The following is a 24,835-nucleotide window of genomic DNA, read 5'->3' on the forward strand; positions in this document are numbered from 1 at the left end:
TAGTATTTTCTGGAATTTCCTGTATAAGAATAATTCCAGTAAATGATTTACTGCGTCAGCATTGCGTCAGGGTGACGTCATCAGTCAACAGAGACGGTTCAGGTCAACCCTGACCTGTGGGTCCCGTCTGTCAGTGTCAGTTAAACTAACTAAGTTTAGTTAGCGTTAAACTAATACTAATTTAGTTTAGTTAATGGCCTGGGGCCCACACGTCAGTGACCCAGGGGGTCAAAGTGGGCCCACATGTCAACGGTCAGCGGGGGTCAACTCGCCAGCGTTTAGCCGCCGGCGAGGCCAGACGTGGCGGGGCGATGCGGGTTTCGTGCTTCGGCGATCAAAAGGGCAGCGGAGGTCATCAACGCGTAGCTGGGAACGAGCCGCGTCAAGTGGTGGTGGTGTTTGGGCTCAGGGTCGCCGGAAACGATGCCGGCGACGAGTTTGGCGGCGGCCGGAGCTCAGATGAGCTCGGACTCGTCGCTAGGAGGCACGGCGAGGTGCATGGAGCAGTTCTACGGGCTGCTTGGGCTGCGGCGAACGCGATGGCGTGCTCGGAATCGAGGCAGCGTGGCTGTGGCCACGACGGCGACATGCGGAGGCGGCGGCGCGTGCGGGCGAGCTCGGTGTGGTCGCTGTGGTGCATGAGAAGGCAAATGGAGAGGAGGAGGAGGTAAGGCTCACGGCGGTCACGGCGGTGCTGACGGCGAGGTCGGGGACAAGCTGGTGCAGACATGACGGCGAAAGGGATCTCCGGCGGCGATCGGTGAAGACGAGGCTGTGGCGGTGGCTCCAGGGCAGGCGAGCGCTCAGGGCTCGACTAGCTTGGTGAAGTGGACGGCGGCGAAGCTTCTGGACACAGCGAGACGGTGAGGAGGTGACGGTGGCTGCGGTATTCACATCGGCGCGAGCGCGGCAGCGTCGGCCATGGTGAGGAGAGGCGAGGGAGAGGTGCAGGGGGGCGAATGGGGTGTCGGGGCGGTCGAGCGGGCAACGTGGAGGTCGACCAGCGCGTCGAGGGGCGAGGCGGCAAGCAGCTGGCGCCGTGGCGAGCTCAGCGGCGTCGCCGTGTCCCTCCTGTGCCTACTGGCAGAGGTAGGTGATGACTGGCACGGGCCAGATGGGCCGTCCAGCCAGGTAAGTGGCCTCTGGCCTGTCTCTCTCTCTATTCTAAATTGTTTTCTATTTTCTAATTTTCTGCAAATGTTGAGCTTTATTTAAAATACTAAAACGTTTCGAAAAATCATGAAAATAATTGTGGGCTCTGTTTAGATTATTCCCAATAGCCCACACTTAACTTCAGAATTATTTGGGCATTTGAATTATTTTATAGCATTTAAATGCCCAAATGCAAATAGGTAATGATTTAATCCAGTGACCTTATGTGTCCTAGAAAAATGTGAACCAGTTTTGGCAGAGGTTCTGGACCAAGACAAAAATGATGGACATTTTAGAAGGGCATTTCAGGTTCATTGAAAATGATTTTGGTGATCCCTAGTTGTTTTCAGGGGGGTGCTGGGGGTTCTGTCATCCCCATTTCAAGTTTCTAGAAAAGTAAACATGATGCAACACTCTAATGCATGAACTAGCTAGGATGTGACAACTCACCCCCACTCAAAAGAATCTCGTCCCGAGATTTAGGATCTTCCGGAAAGAAGGTGGGGTACTCAAGTCGAAGACGATCCTCCCTTTCCCAAGTAGCTTCTTTCTCGGAATGGTGTGACCATTGAACTTTGAGAAACTTGATATTCTGGCGTCGAGTGGTACGCTCGGCTTGATCAAGGATGCGAACGGGATATTCCCGATATGTGAGATTATCTTGGAGATCAAGCGTTTCGTGGTCCACTCCATGGATAGGGTCCGCGAAGCAACGCCTGAGTTGAGAAACGTGGAAGACATCATGAACTCTGGAAAGATGTGGAGGTAGTTCCTATTGGTAGGCAACTTCTCCTTGTTTGGCAAGAATGCGAAAGGGTCCAATATAACGAGGAGCCGATTTGCCTTTGATACCAAAACGATGGGTTCCCTTCAAATGAGTAACCTGAAGGTAAGCCTTCTCGCCGACTTCATAAGTCATGAGCTTATGTTTGCGGTCATATTGGCTCTTTTGACGAGATTGGGCTATTTTCAATTTCTCACGAATAATGCAAACCTGCTCTTCTGCTTCCTGAATCATATCCGGGCCAAAGAGTTGTCTCTCCCCGGTTTCCGACCAGTTAAGAGGCGTTCGACATTTTCGTCCATAGAGAACTTCGAAAGGAGCTTTGCCCAAGCTAGCTTGATAACTATTGTTACAAGCGAACTCGGCGAATGGAAGGCATTTCTCCCAATCCATACCGAAAGAGATGACAGAAGCTCGAAGCATATCCTCCAGAATTTGATTGACTCGTTCTACTTGACCACTTGATTGGGGGTGGAAGGCGGTGCTAAAAGAGAGACGAGTTCCCATAGAATTTTGGAAACTTTCCCAAAATCGAGAGGTGAAAAGACTTCCACGGTCTGAGTTAATCTCCAATGGAACACCATGAAGAGACACTATTCAGGAGATGTACAAGTCAGCTAGCTGGCTAGCGGTTATACTCTCACGAACAGGTAGGAAGTGGGCTACTTTGGAAAGACGATCAACAACGACGAAGATAGCATTATTCCCACTCTTGGTCCTGGGAAACCCGGTAATGAAATCCATACCGATTTTATCCCATTTCCATTCAGGAATAGCCAAAGATTGAAGGGTGCCAGCAGGCCATTGATGCTCTGCTTTAACACGACGACAGACGTCGCAATTAGCAATGTATTGAGCAATTTCTCTCTTCATCCTAGTCCACCAAAACCTCTGGCGTAGGTCTTGATACATTTTAGTACTACCGGGATGAATGGTGAGAGCAGATTCATGAGCTTCCTTAAGGATCAAATGTCGTAGATGTCGGTTCTTGGGAACCACTAGACGGTTCTCAAAGAAGACAACACATCGATCATCCATAGAGAAACATTTAGCAACACCGCTAGCAATGTTCTCCTGGATGCGAGATATGCCCTTATCACGCTTTTGGGCAGCTATGATTTGATCCGTAAGGTTAGGTTTCGCCACCAGGGTGGATAGGAATCCTCGAGGAACTATGTGAAGGTTGAGCTTACGAAATTCCTCATGGAGAAGTGGTTGACTTTGTTGTAACATCAGGTTGTTACAATAAGATTTATGACTTAGCGCATCAGCCATGACGTTGGCTTTGCCTGGGGTGTAAGTTATTCCTAAGTCGTAATCTGTGATCAACTCGACCCAACATCTTTGCCTGAGATTCAAATCCGGTTGGGTGAAGATGTATTTCAGACTTTGGTGATCGGTGTAAATCTCGCAACGATTACCGAGAAGGTAATGTCGCCATGTTTTGAGTGCATGGACCACAGCTGCAAGCTCTAGATCATGTGTGGGATAGTTATCCTCATGTGGACGCAACTGTTGAGAAGCGTAGGAAATCACATGACGATCTTGCATGAGTATGCAACCTAGTCCTTGTCGCAAGGCGTCGCAATAGATAACAAAGTCTTTAGAAAAATCTGGTGGTACGAGTACGGGAGCAGATGTCAGGCGTCTTTTCAGTTCCTGAAAGCTAAACTCGCACTATGGAGTCCACTCGAAATTTTTATCTTTCTTGAGGAGTTCAGTTAGAGGTTTAGAAACCTTGGAGAAATTCTCGACGAAGCGGCGACAGTAGCTCGCTAAGCCAAGGAAACTCCGAACTTGCTTGACCGTTTTAGGTGGAGTCCAATCAAGGACGGCTTGAACTCGCTCGGGATTCACAGCAATACCCTTACCAGAGATTACGTGGCCTAGATAGGTCACTTCTGGCAACCAAAATTCACACATGGAGAATTTGGCATAAAGGCGATGCTCTCGAAGTTTCATCAATACTAGCCTTAGATGTTCGGCATGTTCTTCCTCATTCTTGGAGTAGATGAGTATATCATCGAGGTATACCACGACAAATTTATCCAAATACTCCATGAAGATCGAGTTCATTAACCGAGAGAAGGTGGCTGGAGCATTGGTTAAACCGAAGGACATGACGGTGTACTCGTATTGGCCATAACGAGTAACAAAGGCCGTTTTAGGAATGTCCCCGTTCTTGATTTTGATTTGATGGTAGCCTAACCTCAAATACATTTTGGAAAAGACTGAGGATCCAGCGAGCTGGTCATACAGGTCATTGATCCTGGGGAGTGGATACTTGTTCTTGATAGTGACCAGGTTGACAGGTCGGTAATCTACAACCATCCGATCCGTTCCATCCTTCTTCTTGACAAAGAGGACGGGGCAAGCCCATGGAGAAGAACTAGGATGGATGAAACCCTTTCTCAAGGACTCATCGAGTTGTTTCTTAAGCTCGGCTAGTTTTAGGGGTGCCATCTTATAGGGTCTTCTAGAGATTGGGACGGTTCCTGGAACAAGGTCTATCACGAACTTGACATCCCTATCAGGTGGAACACCTGGCAGTTCTTCTGGAAAGACATCCGGGAAGTCACGGACTACCGGAATATCTTCAAGGTCTGGAAGAGGGTTGGCATTTAGAGAGTAGAGCTGACGCTTAGACACTCGGGTCAAAACATTAACTGTCTTGCCCGATGGATGGGTGAGTTGAACGGTTCTAGTAGAGCAATCAATCTTAGCATAGTGGGCTGACATCCAATCCATACCCAAGATGATGTTTATGTCCGAGGACTTGAGAGCTATTAGTGATGCAAGGAAGACCAATCTGTCGACAAGAATTTCATTTCCATGGCTTATCCTAGAGGTTTGCCACTTAGAACCAGGGGTTTGAATTACCATGGAGGTGGGCATGTCACAAAATGTGGTGTTGTGCAATCAAGCATAGCTCTCAGAGATAAATGAATGAGATGCTCCAGTATCGAAAAGAACAGTTGCCGGGTGGCAATTAACAAGGAGCGTACCAAGGACGACGTTGGGATCCTCATGAGTCTCCTCAGCTGAGACATAGTTGACATGGCCACGTGCAGTGGTGGCTGGCTTGGCATAGTAAGTCTTCACGCTGGCTTACCACGGCCAACGGACTTTCCATGCTGATTGGGGTTGTTCTGGGGGCACTCGCGCAGGTAGTGACCCGTCTCTCCACACTTGAAGCATGTCACAACATTGGGGCATGGAGCAGCATTAGCAGCAGGCCCACTATAGGTCTTGGGCGGTGCATACTGCTGGTTGGGGCGAGGCGCCTCAAAGGATGGCCTCGGAGTGAACCTGGGTGGCAGAGCTGTGTTTGGAATCCAGACCCGGCGCTTCTGAGATCCAGAGCCGGATGAAGAACCAAAGTCACGGGAGTGCTTGCGTGAAGCGTCATAGTCAGTCTGACCTGTCTCAGCACTGATGGCCTTATTGACCAGCTTCTAGAAGGAGGTGCACTCGTGCAGACGAAGATCACGGTGAAGCTCGGGGCTAAGTCCCTTGCGGAACCTTGCTTGCTTCTTGGCGTCGGTGGACACCTCTTCAGGAGCATAACGTGCTAGATTTCCAATCTCACGGCTGTATGCATCCACAGTCAGTCTGCCTTGGGTGAAATTGCAGAACTCTTCCCTCTTACGATACATGAGACCTTCCGGGATGTGATGCTCACGGAAAGCCTCACTGAATTCAGCCCAAGTAGTGATTTGGCCGGCTGGGCGCATAGCCTCAAAGTTTTCCCACCAAAGGCTAGCAGGGCCTTCGAGGTGATAGGCAGCGTAGGTAACCTTATCAGCTTCGGCTACGTTGGCAAAACGTAGCTTATGGGTGATGCTGCGAAGCCAATCATCCGCATCGAGGGGCTCGACGGAATGACTAAACTTTGGTGGGTACAACTTGACAAAGTCATTGATTGACACCAAGTCGTTCCTCTGATGACGTGCAGTATTCTGCTCAATCCGCTCCAGCAAGCGGTTAGTCTCAGACTTGTTTCTTTCCGCCTCCAGCATAACTTCGGCCAGAGAAGGCGGTTGAGGCAGATTCTCATCCCTAGCTGCACTGGCTTCACCCTGCGCCTGGACAGTAGGGTTGTTGCGGGTGTTGACCATCCAAGGAAAAACAAGACAACGGTTTAGACAAGGATGGCAAAATCATGGCAAGGAAGTGCGGAATGTAATGGATAAAACGGAATGCAGAGATGTTCATCCGTATGACATGGTAATATAGAAACTGCCATATATATACCAACGGTCATACACACCATACATAGTTTAGTACAAGCCCAGGCTAAAGTACAACTACGGTGAAAGACGTTACATCTCATCGGAGGCATTCCAAGCTCCTATACATTATTTTTCTACACCTGCGGAACGTGATACACACCAAGTCGTATCCCACGAGTCACGCAGGACTGTGGAGAATACAACTGTTACAATACTAGTGAAACTACTACCAACTCAGACGTCTCCGTAGTAATCTTCATAGAAATTACCACCATGTCCTGGGAGCTGAACATGATCATCTGGAAACAGTCGGTCCTGTGGAGCTTGCGGTCCATAAGGACTTGGATGTGGCCTTGGTCCAACAAATGGTGGCAGACGGGGTCCACGAGGAGGGGTGATGCCTCCTACATCACGCCAGTCCATACAATCTGGCAGACCTGACCGCACGGGGTACAAGTCCCTCGTGTCCATATACCCAGCCTGCACGGCAGGTGCAAACCGTGTCAGGGTGGCCAGTGATCAGAACGAGCATTGAAGAGCTCCATTCGCAAGGCACGATTCTCACGGTCCTTGTCCTCAAGCATCTCGGTGGTGGTGCAGAGTAGTGAATCCTCATGGGTAGAGTCACAGTAAATAGCCTGATAGTACCCTTGTGCCCCAGGGAGTGATGCTGGCATATAGCGTAAATCAGTGTTCTGAAGCAAGGCAGTTCTGGCTCGTATGATATTCATCATCGAGTAAGCTGCGTCCTGCACGGACATCTCGATGGTAACCCCAAGTCCATAAGAGCAATGGAGGTGTTCAGTAGCTCCAGGATAGGTAGGGAATATCCTGACCGTACAAAGGTATTGGCTCTGATTAAAGTCTTGAAACTGCTCCTCAACGGTATACTCAGGATACCATCGATAGCCTGTCTCGATCATCACTTGGACCAGCATGGCCATGTGACTAGGTACATCGAGGCACCAAGTCAGACGAACCACTTGATTCTGGGAACGGGTGGCCATCTGAAAGCACGAAATAAAGCAAAGGTATTAGAATTTTCTAGGAGAAATAGGACAGCATAACGGCTGTAAATGCTCAGAAAACGATTCGAGACATTCACAACAGTTTGCATAGACACTCAACAACATCATATCAAGGTTCTGGTTCAACTGGCAACATACTAAAGTAGTAGAAACTGAACTAGGTTTGTAACCAACAATCCTATAAGTTACTACGGATTAGTAACACGTGAACCTGATAGAGAGAAGAGAGCCTAGTCCTTAACCCACGTAGAAAGAGAGGAGAATGACTCAGATCAGAGGGCATAAGATAAAGGAGTAAAAAGAGCCTTACGTTCCCTCCCACAATCAATTCCCCTACATATAACTAAAGCATTTCTAAACTCGACATCGACTAGTTTGGCTCAACGAACCTACAGGCAATCCGGCTTTGATGCCAACGCTGTCAGGACCCCGATTCCAAGTCACATCGGCCTAGCCGGTAACACCTCATATCACTTTGCGGCCTCACGCACGGTATTCCCGCGGGTGTTGCCTTACCATGGCCCGGGACCGTTTGCGCCTTTTGGCTCACGTATATGATAGTGTCGCTAGCATCCATATGACAGAGAACCCGGGCCGACATGGCTAGTCGTGAACCCAAAGCGGCACTAACTTACGGGGACAGGCATACATGATTCAACATCGAGCATGTCGGTCAGCAGCGTGTGAATCCGGGCTGTAGCACTGGGCTAACAGGACTGCGGGAACCCGGGCTGTAGCAGGCTAGGCAGGACTCCGGATGTCACCGCGTGACATTTCCCCGAAGGGACAGACACAGGAACGAAGTGAAACACATGCCGGCCAGTCAAGTGTCCGGAGCAGTAGTGCTGGGCTAGCAGGACTCCGGTGAACCGGGCTGTAGCGGACTACTATGGCTCATGGAAGCACTAGACTACATTTCCCCATAAGAGAGGCTGCCAAGGATAAACAACTAGATTGTCGGATCCCACACGTACCAAGCATTTCAATCATACACACAATATGCTCGATATGTGTAAATACAACATGGCATCACAACAAAACTCTACAACTCAAAGTACTTTATTTAAAGGCTCCGGAGAGCCATACATAACATGTTCATACGGATAGGGGTCACATGACCCGACACTCAAGTCATACAAACATACAAGCACATGCGGAAGCAAACTTGTCTAAGTACAGACAACTAGAACGAAAGAAGGCTTGGCGAAGCCTGACTATCTACATAGGCCCTTCACAAGCTCACATCACCACCTGGGTGGCAAGTCACTCGTCAACGTCAAGATCTACATAGAACCCATCGGAAGGGGCGGTGTTGTCGTCTGAAAACAGTAATTAAAGCAACATGAGTACAAAGGTACTCAGCAAGTCTTACAACAGATCCTACTATACATGCACATTCTCAAGAAGGTAGTGGAGTTATTGCAGCAAGCCAGCTTTGACTCTTGGCTAAGCTATCCTATGAGACACCACTTGTAAAATAGTTTTCGCACACGAGTCCACTAATCACCATCACAATACTCCACCGTGGATCCTCCCTCGTCATCCTACGAGATGGCCATCCACGGTACTCACACTTATCTTGAGTCTTTTAGTAGTAACCATTAACTTGTCTATGAACTGCATAAGCGACCAAGTAGTCCTTTACCGCGAACGCTGCTATTCGAATAGTTTTATACCCTGCAGGGGTGTACTTCGTCACACATGTTTCCACCACTTAGCGTCTGCACACGACATGTGCTCGGCAGACTTCAAGCGAAAGCCGACGTGGGTGTAGACCATGACCTGACTAACCACACAAGTCTCTAGTCCAGGTTTATCGCCTATTTGGGTTCCATCCGCAAGGAAATCCGGCCAGGGTGTCCTCAATGGCCCCAAACGATGTGTGCAGGGTTCCCGAGACACCAAACGGGCGACTCGGTACACCGTGCCACGAGCCTACCGCATCACAGCCCACCCCTAAGGTCAGCCTTGCGCACGGCCTCCAGCAACTACAAACACGATAAACTACTTGCAACTCCAGGACAGAGGGCGAGAGGGGTCAGTAAGTCGAGCGGGGTCATATTTCAGGGCCCAATGTGTGGTAGTAGCTGAATCTTAAATCACGCATACAGATCTCAGTTCTTAAGGACGGCCTCAATGAAACAACCCACCATGTACTCCTACATGGCCTCTCATCGATACCTTTACCAAATCATGTTCAACACTTCACTCTCATTACCGACACAACCTTTCACTCTAGTTCATCACCCCGATGAGCCAGACCTGACACGACTCTAACCATAGCAAGCATAGCATGGTAGGAAACACAAACATGGCTCAATCAACTCCTACACATGCTAGTGGGTTTCATCTAGTTACTGTGGCAATGACAGGTCATGCAGAGGAAGTGGGTTCAACTACCGCAACACACAGCAGTTTGAAACGCATTGTCTTAATGCAGTAAACGAGAGCAGAAGCGAGAAGATGGGTTTGTATCGAAATGATCAATGGGTTGCTTGCCTGGCAGAGTGGTAGTGGAATACTGCCCTTCAGTTGGATACTCGTGAATATCCTCGGAGGCAGAACCTACCACGAAGAACACATCGAAACATAATCACCACATGGCAATATGCAACAATATGATGCATGCAATGACATGGCAAGATGAGTGTGTTTGGCTAATGCAGCCTAGAACAGAATAGTTTGAGTTCATTTGAATCAAGGAATCAAATGCTAACCCAAAGTAAGAGGTCATATTAGTGCATTTACTTGTTTCATCTAAACAGCAGGGTTAAAGTGTTCTGACATGCATGAAACTAGTACAGATGGAAAGATTGAATTTTTCTGATCAAAATTCATATATAAATCTTTGCATTTGGAGTTACAGATTAATTTCTATGATTTTTTTAACTTTGTAGTATTTTCTGGAATTTCCTGTATAAGAATAATTCCAGTAAATGATTTACTGCGTCAGCATTGCGTCAGGGTGACGTCATCAGTCAACAGAGACGGTCCAGGTCAACCCTGACCTGTGGGTCCCGTCTATCAGTGTCAGTTAAACTAACTAAGTTTAATTAGCGTTAAACTAATACTAATTTAGTTTAGTTAGTGGCCTGGGGCCCACACGTCAGTGACCCAGGGGTTCAAACTGGGCCCACACGTCAACGGTCAGTGGGGGTCAACTCGCCGGCATTTAGCCGCCGGCGAGGCCAGACTCGGCGGGGCGATGCGGGTTTCATGCTCCGGCGACCAAAAGGGCGGCGGAGGTCATCTACGCGTAGTTGGGAACGAGCGGCGTCAAGTGGTGGTGGTGGTTGGGCTCGGGGTCGCCGGAATTGACGCCGGCGAAGAGTTTGGTGGCGGCCGAAGCTCGGACGAGCTCGGACTCGTCGCTAGGAGGCACGGTGAGGTGCATGGAGCAGTTCTACGGGCTGGTTGGCTGCGGCGAACGCGATGGCGTGCTCAGAATCAAGCCAGCGTGGTTGTGGCCACGATGGCAACGTGCGGAGGCGGCGGCACGTGCGGGCGAGCTCGATGTGGTCGCTGTGGTGCACGAGAAGGCAAACGGAGAGGAGGAGGAGGTAGCAGGGCTCACGGCGGTCACGGCAGTGCTGACGGCGAGGTCGGGGACGAGCTGGTGCAGGCGTGACGGCGAAAGGGATCTCCGGCGGCGATCGGTGAAGACGAGGCTCTGGCGGTGGCTCCAGGGCAGGCGAGCGCTCGAGGCTCGACTAGCTTGGTGAAGTAGACGGCGGCGAAGCTTCTGGACACGGCGAGACGGCGAGGAGGCGACGGTGGCTGCGGTATTCACGTCGGCGCGAGCGCGGCAGCGTCGGCCATGGTGAGGAGAGGCGAGGGAGAGGTGCAGGGGGGGCGAATGGGGTGTCGGGGCGGTCGAGCGAGCGACGTGGAGGTCGACCAGCGCGTCCAGGGGTGAGGCGACAAGCAGTTGGCGCCGTGGCGAGCTCAGCGGCATCGCGGTGTCCCTCCTCTGCCTACTGGCAGAGGTAGGTGATGACTGGCATGGGCCAGATGGGCCGGGCCAGCCAGGTAAGTGGTCTCTGGCCTTTCTCTCTCTCTCTCTTTTCTAAATTGTTTTCTGTTTTCTAATTTTCTGCAACTGTTGAGCTTTATTTAAAATACTAAAACGTTTCCAAAAATCCTGAAAATAATTGTGGGCTCTGTTTAGATTATTCCCAATAGCCCACACTTAACTTCAGAATTATTTGGGCATTTGAATTATTTTATAGCATTTAAATGCCCAAATGCAAATAGGTAATGATTTAATCCAGTGACCTTATGTGTCCTAGAAAAATGTGAACCAATTTTGGCAAAGGTTCTAGACCAAGACAAAAATGATGGACAATTTGGAAGGGCATTTCAGGTTCATTGAAAATGATTTTGGTGATCCCTAGTTGTTTTCAGGGGGGGTGCTGGGGATTCTGTCATCCCATTTCAAGTTTCTGGAAAAGTAAACATGATGCAACACTCTAATGCATGAACTAGCTAGGATGTGACACCTAACCCTAGCACATCGGTCCCACCGAGTTGATCACATCGGTCCCACCAAAATGCCTAACAGTCACATTATGAACTGAATCGGTCCGACCGAGTTTTCTGATTCGGTCCCACCGAGTTTGGTGAATTGTGTGTAACGGTTAGATTTTGTGTGGAGGCTATATATACCCCTCCACCCACTCTTCATTCGTGAGGAGAGCCATCAGAACATGCCTACACTTCCAGCATACATTTTTTGAGATAGAACAACCTACTCATGTGTTGAGATCAAGATATTCCATTCCAACCACATAAATCTTGATCTCTAGCCTTCTCCAACTTGCTTTCCACTCAAATCATCTTTCCACCAAATCCAAATATGTGAGAGAGAATTGAGTGTTGTGGAGACTATCATTTGAAGCACAAGAGCAAGGAGTTCATCGTCAACACACCATCTATTACCTTTTGGAGAGTGGTGTCTCCTAGATTGGTTAGGTGTCACTTGGGAGCCTCCGTCAAGATTGTGGAGTTGAACCAAGGAGTTTGTACGGGCAAGGAGATTGCCTACTTTGTGAAGATCTACCCTAGTGAGGCAAGTCCTTCGTGGGCGATGGCCATGGTGGGATAGACAAGGTTGCTTCTTCGTGGACCCTTCGTGGGTGGAGCCCTCCGTGGACTCATGCAACCGTTACCCTTCGTGGGTTGAAGTCTCCATCAACGTGGATGTACGAAAGCACCACCTATCGGAACCAGGCCAAAAATCTCCGTGTCTCCAATTGCGTTTGCACAGTCCAATCCCATCCCTTTACATTCTTACAAATTGCATGCTTTACTTTCCGCTGTGCATATACTCTAGTCATGCATGCTTGATATGTATTGTGAATGTTTAAACTTGTGCTAAAACTCCACCTCAACTTAAAGAATTAAAAATTGTCACTTTTCTTGCTAAGAGTCTATTCACCCCCCTCTAGAAACCTCTTCTCGATCCTTTCACTTTGAGCCCCATTTTTTTACAATCCTATCTAATTAGACCCTAACTAGATAGGATTGTAAAACAAATGGGGCTCAAAGATTCTGGGAGAAGCTGGGTAGGGGCCGGATTCTGGGAGAATCTTGAGATTCTGGCAAAGAACTAGGCTAGAAACTGACGCAATATCTTGATGATAGCAGTAGTGGAGTTGGAAACGGAGTTTCATGGGTGATGCTCCGCGTGATGGTATATGCACATCATACTAGCAGTGACCTTTTCTTTGGCACTTGTGCTCATATTTGGCTGAGGTAATACTACTAGTAACAATCCTCCACAGTTTGCTTTTCGCATCACGCGCATCCTATCCAATCTGAATCGGCCTTGTTGGACACATGGAATCTGCAGGAGGTCGCGGGGCGTGCGTCTTATTAGACGCGGCTTTGCGGTGGCGCCTCCTATGCAACCCTAATTTATCAAACTTGCTCTTGATCTCGTATATGCCAATTCCAAAGTAAATCATGATTCTGATATCGAGACAATGAGTTTATCGGTTCTTCTTCATCCGACGAAATCGTGAGCTTCTTCGATTCCTGAGAGAGCTCCCTCCAAGAACACAATACCATCGTGCGTGGCCCCACAGTGGGCACCACCTGCCGTGGTTTGTCACAGTAGATGTCCCCGTGAAAGGACTTAGTGGTGGGGCCATCGTAACTAGGTAGTAGTTGGAACGGGGTTGATCACAATAGAGAGATGCGAGATTTTACCCAGGTTCAGCCCCTCGCGATGGAGGTAAAAGCCTACATCTTACTTCATCTATATTAATGATGATGATGATGATCTCGGTTACAAGGACAGTGTTTTGCTACCTCTATCTCGAGAGCATCTACTTTGATCTTGTCTAAGACTTGTCTGCCTATCTAAAACTTGTCCCTCTTGGGGTGCCCTGCCCCTCCTTATATAAGTTGAAGGGGCGGCTACATGACTAGTCCTAGTAGGATTAGGACTGCTCTATTACAAGTGGAATCCTAGTCTTGCTTCCCTTGTAAGGGAAATATTCCTTATGTCTTCCTTCTCAAGTCGGCCCACCGGATACCGTGCCTTGAGCCGACCTTCTCGTAAGTCGCCTTCTGGGCCTTGGGCCTTTTCATTCGTCTGACCCGCTTGCCGGGTCACCCATGAGTCGCCAGGCTCGGCCGAGTCACCAGTGTGTCACCAAGCCAGGGCGGGTCACTAGTTAGTCGCCAAGTCCGGCCCAGTCATACTTCAGGGCGGGTTATACCATGGGGTATATCCCAGGCATTAGTCCCGAGTTTAATTTGGATTTATCCAAGTTAAATTTGACAAGTTGTGTGTCGGGTCAGACATTCTTCTGAGTCGGCTTCAGTTCATGCTTAAGTCCTTGTCATTTCCTTCTCCTGGAAAGTCTGGGTCAATAGGCCAGCTTCATAGTCAATTTTCTTTGTAGATAAATATTGTGAAAAACAATCCATTTGAGTCGGCCTCCAATGCTCTGACTTGACAAAAATATTGGTCTTGAAATATTCATCTGATGTTCAGCTGGTTTGAAGATGTAGAGCTTGCCGAGTTATGATTGCGAAAATTGTCGGGTTATAAAAACTAATGATTCCGGGTCATGATTGTTATAGACGCCGGGTCATGATTGTTTCTGACGCCGAGTCAATCTTATGGTGACTTGGTGCTTGCTTTTGTAAATATAGCGTCCAATCGTTGAATCGGCTCTCCAAGCCTTTCTATGAATAGTTTGGAGGAAATAAACTTTGCAAATTCCTCCAATAAAAATATGATACCTAATTTGCTCAAAATTGAGAATCTGAAGATGTTCCTCCCTTATGTGCATATCACCTGTAGCCCCCAAGTCTTAAGAGGAGAATGTAGTGATAGTTTAAGACTTGCTTTAATATAAATGCTGCAACTTTGGTGAAATCCGGGTTGTTCATGTAAGTCACCAATCATAAATTGAACATTTTGTACTTCCCATGTGTAGCCCCCCAAGTGCCGGGTCATTATGCAATAATGAGCAGGGACTTTGTAGATCTGATTATGTAGACTTTGAGCAGTAATGTGTAGCCCCCAAGGGCCGGCTCATTAAGGTAATGCTGAGCTGGGACTTTACATGTACTTCATTGAAAATAACATCATATGATGTCACCCCCAGGTTTCGAGTTACGTTTGATATAATGGATTAAGGCTTGTGTACTTTGAATTTTTTACAGGAGCAATTAGTAGCCCCTGACGGTGTCCTGGACTAGGGGGTACTCACCACGTCATCTCCCGGCCAGCTGGATCGGGCCGAGGACCCCCATGGCGGTTCAGTATTGGGCCAGTTCGGACAGCCCATGCCGCACACAAGGAGGATTCTACAAGACTTGGTGCCCAAGACAAGGACTCCTCTAAACCCTAGGCCTACGGTGCATATATAAACCGAGGCCAGCCTAATCCATAGACAATCTGATATTCATTACTACAATCTCGTGGTAGATACATGTACTGTGTACTACACCCATATGAATACAATCAAAAGCAGCATGTAGGGTATTATCTCATCAAGAGAGCCCGAAGCTGGGTAAAACCCCGTGTCCATGTTACCATCGCTCCAAGACGCCTAGCTTAGGACCCCTACTACGAGATACACCGGATATAGAACCGACATTGGTGCTTTCATTAAGAGCCTGCTGGTGGTCGCCATGGGGCGACGGGAAATTCGGATCGTCTCCGGCGCGATCTAGCATCGAAGCCGAGCTTTATGGTCAATGTTCGCATATTTTGTCGCCGGCTCGACTGGCCACCTTGGCTTAACCAAGGACTGTGCCCTACCTCCGATCATCATGTTCGAACGAGGGCCTTCATCAACATCAACTCCGATCTCTATCATGATCATGGAAGAATCATCCATGAAGCTCGAGGGCTCAACGTCAACATTGCCCTCAGGCGACCGTGCTGTTTTCTCCGAACAGCAAACTTGTATCCGCTGCCACCACCTCCTCGAGCACCGCTTTGACGATTCCTTCGGTGGAATTGTGCGGAATTAAGTGTACAACAACCATGCCAAATTTCGTCGAGTTCCGATGGAGGAATCTCTGGCAATCTACGATATACTGGAGCCCTGTCAAATCTGGACGGGAATCTGGACGAGTTTAGGGCGTGGTCTGCAGAGCCCAGCTCGGAGATTCTTTGGAAGATCCAATCGTTCATCTGCTGCGGAATTCCCATATCTACCACCCCTCCAAATTTCAACTCGATCCGACGGTTCAAACTCCGGGAACCTTCCGATGAGTGGACCAATTTTCGGATCTGTTTTCTGCGCGAATACGAATCCGGCCCGAGTTCATGTTTCTTCATGAATGGAATATTGGACAACCCTTTTGAAGGAATTTTTTTTCTAGGGTACTGTGCGTTGTTTTTAAACACGTAGCCATAAAATTTTAAGCCTCCTCCGACGTAATCTTCACCATCACGCTGGTGTCAAACCAGTCCGGCAATATTGCTCCACGGCTGCCGACCTGCGCTGGACACGTCGCCGCTTTGTTGAAGCCGAGCTCAACTTCTTGGATCATCGTCCCGGCAAGCCGAACAAGAGTTCGGCATCGCGAAGGGTAAATCATCACCAACATCGCAGTCCCACGGGTTACACGGAACGGGCACACCGGCATCACCGCATGGTCACTTCATCAAGCCGGCATTGACCGCGTCACAAGTCACGACCTGCGTCAGCATGGCCGCACTGTTGCTTCTTCAAGCCGATGTCCATCACGCCGGCCTGCTTCAACACCTCGGCTGACATGGCAGCTACAACGTCTCCTCACCGACCTGCTCCGTCACCTCGGCTGGACCGGGGACTTGGCTATTTCTTCATCAACATACTCCGATGACTTCGACGTCACCAGCCAAACAACTTCGTCACGTTAGCTGGACCGAGGGCTTTGTCTCGGCAAGGCAACCTTTGCCAGCATCGCCATGCCGTTGCTTTATCGCCCATCAGGCAATTGGTGTGCGGATAGAGTCCCAATTTTGGGAGTCACCTTTCTTCGGATTGCTACAAAAAATAAACCAGGTGCTATTTATCCTAGTAATTTTTGCTTGTTTGGGTTTATTTTTCCCAAGGAATTATTACTCTGGTTTGTTCCATCATCTGTACGCAGGTCTATCAAATGGTGCCCGCATTAACGATGGTCACATGGTGGTTCGGTAATGGACTTCGACTACGTCACGTGGTCTCTTCGGCAAGCCGACGCCGTCGTCCCAATCGGCGTAAATCGGCTCGCGTGATCACCTTGTTGGTCGTGTTACCATACCGACGTGTTCGGTTGCCTCGGGGACTTTGGCATCGTTGAGAGAACTCTACCTCATCGAGTGTTCGGCACATAGGCCATACGTCCTTTATTACTCACTTTGCATAAATTATTAATTATGCAAAAAAAAATCTAATTTATTATTATTCCTATTATCTCCGACTTGCATTATTTTCTGTGCATAGATAAAGAATCCGGATCGGGCAGCGCTGTCACCTCTGCGTACCGACGTACCACGTCACCTCGGCTGGACCGTGGGCTTCGTCATCACTTCATTAACCCACGTTGGGACTTCGGCGTCACACTGCGTGCCTGCATTGGCCATGCTATGTCGCCACTTCGGAGTGCCGAGCTCTTTGCTCCGCCACCTCGGGACCGGCTTGGGGGCTGGGACCTTGTCCCACCATATGCTCGGGTCGTGCATCGACACCGGGCACATTAACCAGCTAAGTCGCTTTTATGCTCAGAATTTTAAATCTTAAATTTTGTTTGGTTCGACCAAGCATTATACTTTTTTGGCAAAAAGTTGTTTGTGAAAACTTCCTTGTCAAAACCTTGTTTGTGACACACAAATTCAAATACCCAGTTTGCTTGGGGGCTTCCTTTATGAAGCCTTTCCTCTTGCATATGATTATACTGGTATGTCTTTGTTCCTTGTTCGTGTATTACACCACAATATGCACCATGTTGACTTAAGGGTTCTGCAAGCTAGGTTGCCTTGCTCCTGTGTTTACCCCTATGTTCCCGATTGTTCGGCTAGGGAGTAAAGGGAGCACCACTGCGATTGTCAGGATCGGGTCATCCGAGCTCGGACCTCAGACTGGGTGAAGGCGAAATCTAGCGCTCTTATTGTTTTCAATTATGTTCGGCACACAACGGAACTCATTAGTACAAATAATCTATTGCACAAGTCTCATAGTAACAATGAGCAACCGAAGAAAGGTATCGGTGGAGGTACTATTTTCTTCGAAGATGCTTCTTACACTTTGTCAGTAATATAGCATAAGTTCCCTGAGCGCGCTTTGTCTGTTACAGCCTTATGGCCTTATTGCCTGGTATCGGAAACACCGTCGATATTCTTGACAGGTGGAGTACATAACACTTTTCGGTCCTTGACTGAAGAGGGAGAAGCCGACGGTCAGTTAAGACGCGTTTAAAGTTCGGGTGAACACAAATATGATATAAGTACTTCCGTACATACAATCATTATAGATAAAATTCTTTTGCCCAAGTTACTCGGGGGCTCTTAAATTAGTATGAGCCGTTTTATAATAAAGGTTTTATTCTTGGTCATTGCAAAATCTTTTTCTATCACTCCTTTTTTCGACGCGAGTGTGTGGTCAATAGCCGGGGAGCCTAGTCTCTCTCTCAAAGCCGTTCGAGTTTAGTTCGCTAAACTGGCCTAACAAGCAGTACTCCGCCTTTGGGATAGGAGATTACAGCCGTGGGCTGACCCGCTTGAGGTCTTGAGATCGGATGTGTCATATTAATGCACGACAGAAGCACCCCTTTTTTGACCAATTTTCGGATTGGCACCGAACACTTGATCTAATTCGGACGTCAAGTTTTTACTAAATTGTTGGGTTTTCCAAGCCTATGGCACTTTTAAACTATTTGCATGTTTCCCGCATAAGTCTCGCAGTGCAACGCCAGATACCTTTAGAGATTCGGCGAAAACATTCTCGGATATTGCTATATATGCATCGGTTTCGAATTGTGTCTTCGATCAATAGTTGGGTTGCCCGGCTCCTGTGCTTGCCTCCTATGTTCCGCTTTGTTCGGCTAGGTGTGCAATGGGAGAACCACTGTGATTGTGCTTCCAGCTCGCATGGTTAAGAACCTCAGTGGAGAAAGCCGAAAACTGACTGTCACAATAAGCGTAAACTGGTCAGCGATCCGATGACTATGTTAAATGACGGGCCATTCATAACATTGGCCAAAGTGTTTATGGCTTGACCTCAGCTATCGCCGAACACTAACCGGGGGCTCGTAGCTAGCTTCCCCAGTTTAAAGCTCCTATGACTAAGTGAAAGTTATAAAGCCCGCATATCTGATTGCCTCGTTTGCGCTAACACAACCGCCTTCGGGCACCGAGACGTCGGCTAAGGGTTGTTTTGTTATTGCGAAAACACCCTGCGTAGCATCTACAATGGGGTGGAAGCCGACGATGGGCCACTTTCAACTGATAAACGGTCGCAACGGAGTCAAAATAAACATATCATCGGCATTTGTATTTAATATACAAAGGCTTCCTTCCATAATCATCATTATAAATCCATACATATGCATCAATTTGACTTAAGATTTTGGCCAAGCTGGGTTGCCTGGCTCCTGTGCTTACCCCTACGTTCCCGATTGTTCGACTAGGCGGTAAAGGGAGCACCTCTATGATTGTTACTACCGGGTCATCCGAGTTAGTACCTCAGACTGGGTGAAGCCGAAAGCTAGCAATCTTAAAGGATCACATTGGTCGGCAACGACAAAAGTAAAATTTTTGGTTCATTAATACCATAGAGTTCGGGAAATTTCGCCGAACTAAATCCTCAATATTTTCCTCCCATATTGATCGGAGGTGAGTTTTCATGATCATGATAAGCATGACGACCCAAAGAAAGGAACCGATAGCGGGACTATTTTCTTTGGAAGATTTTTCTTACGATAAAATGTAATATAACATATCTCTTTGTGTACCTTTGTTTATAAAACCGCATAACCGGATTGCCTTGTTTGATGTAAAACTTTACCCTTATAACGACTTTATAAAGTAGGACAAACACTCCCCAGCTAATGGCCGAGGAGGTTGAAGCCGATGGTCGGTCAACAAAGTTTTGTACAATGCGGATTTGAGCATTAATGATGAAAAGTACTTGGATACATAGAACCAGCACACATAAAAATTGCGAGTAAAATCCATTTACTGCAATCCATCTTTTAAACCCCTTGGGGCCTACCTTGGCGAGCTCGGATTTCGACCAGCTCTAAACACTTTTAAGAGATCTTTATTCTCTTTCCAAGAAGTTTGTGTTAAACACAACAAAATTTTCTGTCAAACGGATATCGATCCTTAATTCGGCCACCCGTGCCCACATTAAGGCTCGGGGGCTACTGGGCTTTGCGCTCATTATTTACAAATATTAAAGGGGCACATCGATCCCCTAATCTGGTGTTGCCACCCGACCAGTGTCCCGGGTGCTACTGCATTGCCTATTCAATGCAGAAAATTCAAAGTGCTCAGTGTTCGGCATAACCGAACTATGGACAAGCGTGTCTTCGGATGACAATATGTACCATATGGGACTTATCCGGCATCAAGCTGATATATGACGGCGACTTCTCACGACCCTCTCTCAGGGGCCCGTCCGCCGATCACTATTACCTCTAATATATTACACTGCGTTTTCTATTCCTATGTATGCTGCCGAGCTAGGAGTTGATCCTCAGGACAATTTCATGACCTGGGTCAGGGGCTACCAGGATCAGCAGTTTTATGTTTTCCTTCAGGTGCATCTCGGATTTTAGGCCGATAGACACCTTGAGGGCTACTGGCAATGCATCTCGTCAGCAAATAAATTTATACACATCGAAAATAAAATCCGCAAACAATCAGCCCATAACCGAGGTGCCGAGCCACCTCGGAAGCAGTTCGGCATATAGCTCGGATGCAAGTGGCTGGCTCCTTAGAGGGCATTTCTAGCATTAAGCTCGGCTAACAGTTTTTTGAACCAAGGTGATCTATGACACCTTGGACATAGTCCGGCGTTAGAGCTTGGACATAGTCCGGCGTTGGAGCCCGGATATAGTCCGGCGCTGGAGCTCGGATGCAGTCCGGCGTTGGAGCCCGGATACAGTCCGGCGCTGGAGCTCGGATGCAGTCCGGCGTTGGAGCTCGACTATAACAATACTCTTCAGATACAGTCCAACGTTGGAGTTCGGATACATTCCGGTGTTGGAGCTCGGAAGCAGTCCGGCGTTGGTGCTCGGCTGCAAAAGATACCTCGAAATGCAGTCCGACGTTGGAGCTCGGATGCAAGAGGACACTGCCGCCCGGGAACAACTTCAAACCCGGGGTGGGCGTAAAAATAACAAGGCATTGATAAAAGCCGATAACTTAAAGGGGCTCCTTGGATACCCGACATATAAACCCTTCGGATGTACTTCGGCGATCCTCAAGATCGAAGATAAGAAGATTGTTGAACCAGTTTTCAAGACCGACGACCGAAGATGAAGAACAGTTCGGAAGAATCGACAAGCGTCCCCAACTTGAAGACCGGTTTAGGGAGCTACTGACGGTGTCCTGGACTAGGGGGTACTCACCACGTCGTCTCCCGACCAGCTGGATCGTGTCGAGGACCCCCATGGCGGTTCACTATTGGGCCAGTTCGGACAGCCCATGCTGCATACAAGGAGGATTCTACAAGACTTGGCGCCCAAGACAAGGACTCCTCTAAACCCTAGGCCTATGGTGCATATATAAACCGAGGCCAGGCTAGTCCATAGACAATCTGATATTCATTACTACAATCTCGTGGTAGATACATGTACTCTGTACTACACCCATATGAGTACAATCAAAAGCAGCATGTAGGGTATTATCTCATCAAGAGAGCCTGAAGCTGGGTAAAACCCTGTGTCCATGTTACCATCGCTCCAAGATGCCTAGCTTAGGACCCCTACTATGAGATACGCCGGATATAGAACCGACAGCCCCCAAGGGCTGGCTCATCACTATGTGATGGGTCAGGTCTTCAATGAGGCAAGTTAAAAATGACCTTGCATTAGCCCCCAAGTGTCGGGTCATATGCCTGCAGCGACTTGGGACTATTCCTTCGATTATAGAATAAATCATATCCACTGTCTAGACGATATTGCTAAATGCTTTGCATATCAATATTGAACCATGCTCTCTGTTGGTATTTTTGGATGAAGGAATAATAGACATTGCTCTGATGGGGCCTTCGAAAAAGCTCAATCATCCAACACTGGTTATGATAACCGTAGTGAAAATTCCAGCCATGTTTGGCTATTAAAGATTTGAATAATATAACTCGATATGAAAACCTCAATCCTTCAATACTGGTTATGACAACCATAATGAAAAATCCGGCCATGTTTGGCTATTAAAGATTTGAATGTATAACCCAGTTTAAAAACCGGTGCTTGATATGCAACTGTAATTAATATTTGTCCTTTGAACAATTCACTACAAAAAAAGACACATCCGTGACATTTTGGGCCGAACAAAAAAAAATTCTGTCATACTTATGACACTTCTATGACAATAATTGTGACAAAACACGGTATCATCATAGTTGTGGTGGGGTCCTACTTCTATGACAAAAAATCATGACAGAAAATGGGCTTTTCATCCTGGGCGGGCCGGAGACGCAGCTGCATGACATTCTTTGGGCCGTCCATGACAGAAAAAACCGTGGTAGAAGCGAGGGCGAGGAAAATATCGGGGTGGTCCCGGTTACGGTGGGTGGTCGGGGCCGAGCGATGCGTGTTTCTCTCGTACACGCACGCTTGTGGGTGCGAGGTGTTGGGCTCTAACTGAACCCGAGCGAGGCGTTGGGCTCTAATTGAACCCGAGCGATTGCACTGCAGGCTATGCGTTACTGAACCCGAGCGATCGATCGATGGTTGTTAACTGAACCCGATCAAGCGATTCCTTCGCTAATGCTGCTAACTGAAGCCGATCGATGCTGCCTCTGGATGAACAGTGAGCGTTGCTGGGGGGTTTGGATGAACAGTTCCCGATGGGGGTGGATGAACAGGACCCCATGGCGTTGCCTCTGGATGAACAGTGAGCGTTGCTGGGGGTTTTGGATGAACAGTTCCCGGTGGGGGTGGATGAACAGGACCCCGATCGTTCGAGCCGGTTGGGGCTGGATGAATAGGACCCCGTGGAGGGCAGGATGAACAGGACCACCCCGTGGAGGGCAGGATGAATAGTAGATGGTGGAGGGCTGGATGAACAGTAGCCCATGGAGGGGTGGTTGAACAGGAGCCCGTGGAGAGGGCTGGTTGAACAGTAGCCGGTGGAGTAGCGTGCGGTGGAGGCTGCATGAACAGGAGCCCGTGGATGAACAGTCGCAGGTGGAGGCTGGAGGAGGTCGACGGTGGATGAACAGTAGCCCGTGGAGGCTGGAGGGGGTCGATGGTGGAGATGAACAATATCCCACGGAGTCCCGTTTTGCGGTACGCCACACCCCTCCCGATGAACATGACCCCCCTATCGACCGTACCGCTCCAACACAAGTCCGTTTCCTCCGTTTTGCGGTACGCCACACCCCTCCCGACCCCCGTTTCGACCGTAGGAGGTCCGTTTCCTCCGTTTTGCGGTACGCCACACCCCTCCCGACCCCCGTTTCGACCGTAGGAGGTCCGTTTCCTCCGTTTTGCGGTACGCCAGATCCCTCCCGATGAACAGGATCCCGTTTCGAACGTGACCGGTCAAACACAAGGCTGTTTCCATCGGCTGTTCCGACCAAGCCCTCCCGATGAGCACGACGACGCATTTCGTTCTGACCCAGCCGGTTGGCTCCCCATGAACACGAAGACGACGTTGTTTCTCCGTTCCGACCCAGCCATGTACACGAGCCCTGGCCGTACGTACGCGCGAGTAGGCGTTCGAGACCCCGCCCTATTTACGTACGTGGTCGTATTTACTTTCTTGCACCCTGGACGATGTACGTACGTGTACATGCTACGTGTGTGCATCTACTACGACACATGCGCGCCTCTACATTGACCAGTATGTACGTACACGTTCGCGACCAGAATGACAACGCTACATACGCTTCGACCAGGTGGGTCCTGACTGTCAGGCACTTCCTTGCGTGCGAAGATGTAGCTGGTGGGTCCCAGCAGTCAGGGGGCGAATCATTTTTTTGCCCGAACGCACTTCCTTGCGTGCGAACATGTAGCTGGTGGGTCCCAGCAGTCAGGGGGAAATGTTTTTTTTGCAAAATACGGTGGCCCGTCTGGTGGGTCCCCGCTGTCAGGTGGAGGAATAGTTATTTTGCGCGTAATAGGAAGGAACTTCCTTGCTACGGCCGTGGACCCAGCTGTCAGCCTCTCCACGTACAGTACTCTTCCGATGGAAGTCGTTCCTTGACCACGATGACCACGCCGCGCCGAGAGCACCAGGGCGGTGGACGACGGCGAGGCCTAGGAAGGGGACGACGCGGAGCCGGGGAAGACGCGGCAGTGGAAGCCCATGCGGAGAGGAGTACGAGGGTTCACTGGTTCGGCTGCGGTGTGAGGCTGCCGTCGCCGCAGGGCCTGGCCAGCGGTGGGAATAGTAGGTGGCGGTGAGGTCTCCGCGGCAGCACAGCCGGCCATGGGAGGCAGGAGCATGCGGCACGACCGGCGCTGCTTTGCGTGGCTGGAGCAAGAAGACCAGAGGTTGAAGAAGCACTACGGCCGTTGGATGGACATCGTACGGTCACTTGAGCTAGAATCGTTCATATTGACTAAGTTGACAAAGCACTCCGTCCCCGTCAACTTAGTAGGCCCACAAGTCCGCCACCCACCAAGGTGGGTCCCAACTAGCAGGGGGAGTATTCATATTTTTTTGCGTAATAAGGAGGCACTTCCGGTGGGTCCGAGCTGACAGCGGGGGGAACGTTTTTTTGTGAAATATGGTGACCCGTCCGGTGGGTCCCAGCAGTCAGGGGGAAACGTTTTTTCGCAGAATACAGCGGCCCATCCGGTGGGTCCCTGGTGTTAGGTGGAGGAATCATTATTTTCCATGTAATAAGGAGGCACTTCTTTGCTGCGGCTGTGGACCCAGCTGTCAGCCTCTCCACGTACGGTACACTTCCGATGGAAGTCGTTCCTTGACCACGTTGACCATGCCGCGTTCCGTTGCATGCATGCGT

Source organism: Aegilops tauschii, chromosome 1, assembly GCF_002575655.3.
Source record: "Aegilops tauschii subsp. strangulata cultivar AL8/78 chromosome 1, Aet v6.0, whole genome shotgun sequence".
NCBI lineage: Eukaryota > Viridiplantae > Streptophyta > Magnoliopsida > Poales > Poaceae > Aegilops > Aegilops tauschii.